Source organism: Sarcophilus harrisii, chromosome 4 (genome assembly GCF_902635505.1).
Source record: "Sarcophilus harrisii chromosome 4, mSarHar1.11, whole genome shotgun sequence".
Classification (NCBI taxonomy): domain Eukaryota; kingdom Metazoa; phylum Chordata; class Mammalia; order Dasyuromorphia; family Dasyuridae; genus Sarcophilus; species Sarcophilus harrisii.
The window spans coordinates 153,172,342-153,179,698 of record NC_045429.1 but is presented as its reverse complement, the minus strand read 5'-3'; the positions used below and the strand labels follow the sequence as shown (position 1 = coordinate 153,179,698).

General features: G+C 32.9%; 1 pseudogene; it reads right to left on the bottom strand.

Annotated features, from left to right (window-relative positions):
• Positions 1 to 213: 213 nt before the first annotated feature.
• On the bottom strand, positions 214 to 2,260 carry LOC100922732 (annotated as a pseudogene).
• Between the last annotated feature and the right edge of the window lie 5,097 nt (positions 2,261 to 7,357).

Genomic DNA, 7,357 nt, shown 5'->3' with positions numbered 1-7,357 from the left:
GATAATTGTATAAGTATGTATGCATATATTGGATTTAACACATATTTCAACACACTTAATACGTATTGGACTACCTACCAACTAGGGGAGTGGGTAGGGAGAAGCAGGGGAAAGTTTGGAACAAAAGGTTTTGCAAAGGTCAAAGTAGGAAAAATTACCTATGCATATGCTTTGTAAATAAAAAGCATTAATTTAAAAAAAGAAAGAAAACAGCCATGTCCATCAGAATTGATCCTCTTATAATCTTGTTGTTGCTGTCTTACCTTCCTTTTAATGCCTCTTGTTCAACTGTCCTGCTATTTTTCCCATCCCAACTTCTAAGTTCCTAAAACTCTCATGCCAATATCCAGCTGCTTAAAAGTCAGTACCATGGCATTCTACATAATTATCTCTTCTTCCTTGCCCAACAGTGGGTGCTGTTTCTTTTTTTTTTAATTTTATTGAGATGAACAATAGAAAGAAAAGTCTTCCATTTTAATGCAGCATTAGCAAGAATAACCAAAGGTTTTAAAATCATAATGTAACCTTGAGATAGATAAAGCAGAAAATAATCAAACCTCTTGTATCTTGTATAGAACTAGAATACATAGTGAATCAGATTGTTTCCTTTTTGACAAGGAAGAAAATTAGCTAACATTCAATCAGTTCTCTGAATTTCCATCAACATATATAATTAAATTACTCCTTTAAAAAAATCATTCTATCTTCTTTAAATGTCCCTTATGTGCACACTACTTTAAACATGTCAGTGCAGAAATTTAAGCAAATGAAGCAATACAACCCACCCAGGAAAAGTGATATTCTCTTTAAATGTTGTAAGGCAAATGAAACAATCAGAACTCTAGCAACTGTTTGACATTCCTCCAATATAAAACAATCTGGGTAAAAAGTTCTAATAAACAGATAGCCATGATGTGGAAATAAAGGATAAATTGAGCTGGGGGTCCAGAGGTGAGGCTGATGTGTTTCCCAAGAGTTTCAAAGCTCCTCTGCCCACAAACTGGAACTCATGCTTTGTACTTGTCTTTGCCAACCTCACTGATGACACAGACATGGTTTAAGTCCCTGAAAAATTCATTGTAATCCAGGACATAGCCAACAACAAATTAGTCTGGAATTTCAAATCCCACAAAGTCAGGTCTGTATCCCATACTTTGTAGGGTCCTTTTCAACAACAAGCTGGCTACTTTCACCTGCTTTGGATTATGCTGCTTGACCAGGGAAAGCAAAGTCTGAATGGTTTTCCCTGTGTTAATTATCTCTTCAATGATCAGGACATTCTTTCCAGTTAAGGTGGAGAAATCATATTCCCCAATCACTTTTATGTCCCCTGTTGACTGGTCATTGCAATAGCTTTTCATTCTGATAAAATCTACAGTCAGAGGAATTGATTGATCGCTATTCCTGTTCACTAACTTGATATAATACAGATAATCAGCAAAGAATTTGTAGCCACCCTGGAGGACACAGAGGATAGCTATGTGGTGGTCTCTCATCTCCTTCATCACTTCTTGTACCAGACGTTCAGTCCTGTCCAGGATTAGTCCATAAGGAATGAGGACTTTTTTCCAGATCTTGAGCATAACGTTTAGGGATGCAAAATAAGTTCGGGTCATAGCCTGGCTCATCATCTGCAGTCATGATGGTGGTGCTGATGTTCTCCATGATGAAGCGGGACTGGGGCACCTGGGCTTTGATGTCTTGGCTGAGAAGTTTTTCAATCAGGATCACAGTTGCAGCTGGAATCCACTCTAGTCTCAGAGAAGGGATTCAGTGGGTGCTGTTTCAAAATTATATCTTCATTATTGTTTCTTAGTGTCCCTAAACAAAACATTTTCCTGTTGTGAAATCTGATCAAATATTTTTTCAAGAGTAAGAAATACAGAAGGAATAGTAAAATAGAGAAAACAACTAGTTTTTATATAGTACTTCAGGCTTAAAATAGATATAGTTTGAAATAATAGACATATACATACATAGCTCTTGGAGAGTCTTCTGGACAAGTTGGCTAACTGAATAGAAACTATAATATAATATCTGAAACAAAAACTACAATTTACTGTGGACCAAAAAATGTTCAAAAACGTGATGAGAAATTACAATAAGATTTCTTTCACCATATAAAAGACAGTCCATAGACAATTGGAATGGGTACTGTCACCAAAACTCAGGGGCAAAAACAAACAAACAAAAACAATTGCTTTTCAGTAAGACTAGGGATAAATCAGAAACATGTGTAGACTACATCCGTAGAAAGAAAAAAGGCTTCTATGAAAAGTTATCAGCTTAATCAGAAACCCAGTTTTGTAAATATTGGACATCATTAATAGTAGTTGAAAACAGTTTGTGCTCAGAACAAATTAAGACTCTAAGCTCATAGATGCCAAAGAAAACCCTAAAGACTCAGAGATATGAAACTCAGATCGGGGGTCTTGAATTAAAAGTCAGAACAAGAATTCAGATGATCCTAGAAAGAATAAGAAGAGAAGCTCACTGTACCCAAAAGCAGAACTGGAGGGAAAGCCAAGCCTTGGTGCAAACACTTATTTCAGGAACTAAGCTTTTAGAGTTAATAAACCCAAAAGGTCAATAGTCACTCTGAAGAATTATTGTAGATCCAGAGATTTCCAAATCTCTCCTAGTAAGGTAAAATAATACCATAACAACTTCAAGCAAAGAATGAAATAAAAAATACATTTTATACAATAGCAATATGAATTAACTAGAACAAATGAAGCAAAACAGTTTTAAATGAAATAAAGACTCCAAAGGAAATAAATGAATCATTTGATTAGACAGTTAATGGTAAATTTTACCCAAGTAATAGACTCCCCGATAATTAGAATAGAACAGAAATCAATGACTCAATGAAACAGTTTAGTATAGCAGAGCTCAGATAAAAAGTGACAACCCACAGAAAGAAAGACTTAACAAACTTTACTACTGATCACAAAAGAACAACTGTTAGCAGGAAAAAATCTCAAGCTGTGACTTCCATTCTTGCAGTGGGCATCACACAGTAGGTAACCATGTTCCAGTTAAAAGCCCAGAACTTCTCAGGACTCAAATTTATATAGAACTTAAACAAAGGGACAGCATGATACAAATAAGAGATTGAATTATTATCAGGAAGCAGGACCTGAGCCTGCATGGCGCTACTCCAACAAGATGTTTTAAAGGTTTATGTCCAGCCTCTAGGTTTGAAATCATTAATTAGTTTATCACTCAAAACCAATTTCAATGTATTAGCAGACAACAAAAAATAAAAGAATAAAATAAAGAGATTAACCCCTTCACACACACAAAAATTGATAATTCTATTTCCCAATTCCCTTCTTTTTAAACTTAATTTATGTGTCTGTTCATCTGGTCTATAAAACTAAATTTTAAGGAAAAGAAAGCAAAACAAACTGTAATTAACCCTTGAATTACTGGTTCTTATGTGTTTCATAGGCTCAAAAAAGTGGAGAAGTAGGCAACAGTTAGGCTCATATGCATTTATTTGTAGATTCTCTTTCTACTTGTTTATCCCCCAAATTAGTAGTTCAGAATTAAAGGATAAAGTAAGATTTTTTTTTTAAAAATGTTTCTAAAATAGTAACCATTTTATTTATTTAGAAAAGGGTAACCTGATAAAAATCACATTAGGAAAGCATTTCTTATGGGTGAAAGGGAATAAGCATTTATAACAACTATATGACAGTTACTGTGAAAATATCTTTATGAATATTTTAGTATTTGATCCTCTCAACAACTCTGATATATATAGAGATTATTAGCCTCATTTTATAATTGAGAAGGGGTAGCTAGAAGGTATAGTGAATAAGGTACTTGAGCTGAATCAGAAAGAAAGCTTCTTGAGTTCAAATCTAGTTCCAGACAGTTATTAGCTCTAAAAACCTGGACAAGTCACTTAACTCTATTTGCTTCATTTTCCTTTTTGTAAATGAATCAAAGGAAAAAAATTGCAAATCACTACAGCATCTTTGCCAAGAAACCCTGGCTCATGAAGAGTCAGACAAGACTGAACATAGTTGAACAGCAACAGCAAAAGAGTAGAGGAAATTGAGGAGGATAGTGGGCAAGTGAATTGCCCAAATAGTGTCAGAGACATTGTCAATATTGTCAATTTAAAACAGGGTAGGAGAAACTCTTTAAAATACCTCAACCTTTCATGTTGTTCCAGAAGGGCAGTTCAGTTTCTATTGGTTAATCTTTAGTCATTTGTTGAAAGGTACTGTTTCTGGATTAATAATGAAAAACATAAATACTTAACCAAACTTATCTCAGCCTTTGGCAGCCTTCCACTCAGAGATGTGGCTTCATAATTTATTACCCTGAGTTAATTTCATTCAAACAGAGCTCAGGTTTATTATACTGGGGCAAGCATATTGAATATAATTCTTAGGAAAACAGTGGCAGTCTGGTCTGTCATTTGAATAGATGGGAAAAGCAGGTCAAGAGCAATTTACTAATCCACTTGCAATGAAGATTATTACCATTTTTAATGATAATGTACTAGAGGCTTATCTAATTGGTTCATGTCACATATTTAAAATGTTCTGGCTTATTAAGTGCAAGAACATTATATTTATTTTCCTGGGTTTAACATTCTATAATACTAGAATATTGACCTTTAAATAGCCCCCAGTACAGTTTTGTACTATTTGTTCTTGGTAAATGGAAGTCATGAATATTGTCAGATAAAATGCTCATTTCATATTCTATTTTAGAGATCCCGTTTTCTCTCCTTTGTGCTCATTAGGACACAGAGAGGAGATTAAGAAAAGTGTTAATGGTGACATTGAAAGGCATACACCAGAAAATTGAAATTAAGGCTCTTTGTGAATTATGAGAGTCAGAGAAAATGGGATTGAAAGGAACTTCAAGGTCATTGAGTTCAGTTTCATGCTGCAGTGCAGAAAGTTCCAAATCCTTTTGAACAACTCTAGCATCAGGATATAACCAGCACTTAAAATAGTGAAAATCTACTAGATAATATAACTGAAATTACTGAACTCTTTCACAAGATTCAAGAGCTGGATTTAGCCTTAGAAAAATTTTAATTCAATTTTCTTATATCACAACTGAGAAAAATGGAAACAGAGAGGCTTAAGGCAAGGTCATATAGTTTATTTCATATCTGATATTAAAACCTTAGTATCCTGAATATCAGAATTGCCCTTATTCGTCCATTAACTCATGATCATTGATAGACAACCATAACAGTTGATAGAAAATAAGCTCCTTGAAGACAGGGAATATCTATGTTTTTTTTGTTTTTTTTTAATCCTGACATCAACAATGATACCTAGCATAATTAGGATTCAATAAATACTTTTCTTTTCTTTTTTTTTTTTTATTTAATAGCCTTTTATTTACAGGATATATACATGGGTAACTTTACAGCATTAACAATTGCCAAACCTCCTGTTCCAATCTTTCACCTCTTACCCCCCCACCCCCTCCCCTAGATGGCAGGATGACCAGTAGATGTTAAATATGTTAAAATATAAATTAGATACACAATAAGTATACCCTGACCAAAACGTTATTTTGCTGTAGAAAAAGAATCAGACTCTGAAATATTGTACAATTAGCTTGTGAAGGAAATCAAAAATGCAGGTGTGCATAAGTATAGGGATTGGGAATTCAATGTAACGGTTTTTAGTCATCTCCCAGAGTTCTTTTTCTGGGCATAGCTAGTTCAGTTCATTACTGCTCCATTAGAAATGATTTGGTTGATCTCGTTGCTGAGGAGGGCCTGATCCATCAGAACTGGTCATCATATAGTATTGTTGTTGAAGTATATAATGATCTCCTGGTCCTGCTCATTTCACTCAGCATCAGTTCATGTAAGTCTCTCCAGGCCTTTCTGAAATTATCCTGTTGGTCATTTCTTACAGAACAGTAATATTCCATAATTTTCATATACCACAATTTTCAATAAATACTTTTCAAACAGACAAAGACAATATCATTATTTTTATTTATTTCTTTCATTTCAAATTAAGAATTAACTATTCCAAGTTAAGAATAATATTTTCATCCTCTGCCTCACTGAACAAATTTTCAGCTGCTAAGTACTTCATCTTCACAACCTTTTAACATTTTTACTTTAAAATAGGGCCATTTTTAGACTAAAGAACTCTCTAATATTTTAATTTACATATTCCTATACTAATAGTGTTGGTAACAAATCACAGCATAGACAATATTTTTAGAGTTTTCCAATTATTTTTCATTGATTTTTTATTGATCTTTAAAAATATTTATCATTCATTAATTTTATTTCCCTCTTTCACATAAATATTACATTGACAAATGCAAACACTACAGTTATATTTAATACAATTATAACATTAACAAAATTGTTTTAAATTTTAAGGTTTTAAGGTAATAAGCTTATTTACTTAGATAAGTACTTATAGTATATATATATATATATATATTATAGTATTATACTTACATACTTAGTTAAGAAGTGTTTTTGTTTCCTTCAATCATTGTCATCTAAAGGGAATAAAGAAGAAATTCATATTTACAAATTAAGGAATTTATGCTACATAATTCTTGAGAATTCTGAAGGATTTTAGTCTATTTTTTTCTTTATTAAAATATTCCACGTCAAAGATTAGGCCAAATAACTTAAATGTACAATTCATATTTAAAAGCCTATTTTTCTGACACTTGGCCCTAAAGCAAATATGGTTTTATTTCTGTTAACTTTCTTATGTAACAGATGTTTAAAATACTTGGGAAAGGCTCCATTTTGCTCAGCCCACAAAAAAGAAAAAGATAACGTTTGTGATATTTCCCAAAAGAGTGGGTGGATGCTAATAATATGTCTTTCCAAGTATTGAGTGCCAAAGGAGGTACTTTCATCCTCTATCCATAAACCCAATGTCTTAATTTGTCTTATATTCTTCTTGCTACCTTGTATAACATATTACAAAATAGATTTTTAATAGATAGCTTGGTAATGAATGAATTTTTTTTCTCCTTACTATCAATTACACAGTACCAACTTCGTAATTCCAAAGGCTAATAATCATAAATGTAATTTTTATTTTTCCATCTTATTTCTTTCCTTTTCTATTGTATTTCAATTAGGAAAAATTATTTTAGCATTACAGAATTTTATTCTTGGAAAAGAACTTATACTTCCTTGAACTTTCTTTAACATATGCCATGTATGATCCCCTCCTCCTGAATAGTCTCTCCTCTCAAGAATTTTATGACATTTATTTTCTCCTGGTTTCCCTCCTACTTCTCTGACTACTTATCATTTTCAATCTGTTTTGCCTCATCTGGGTCTATGTCTCTACTATAAGCAGTAAGCATCCCACAAGACTTT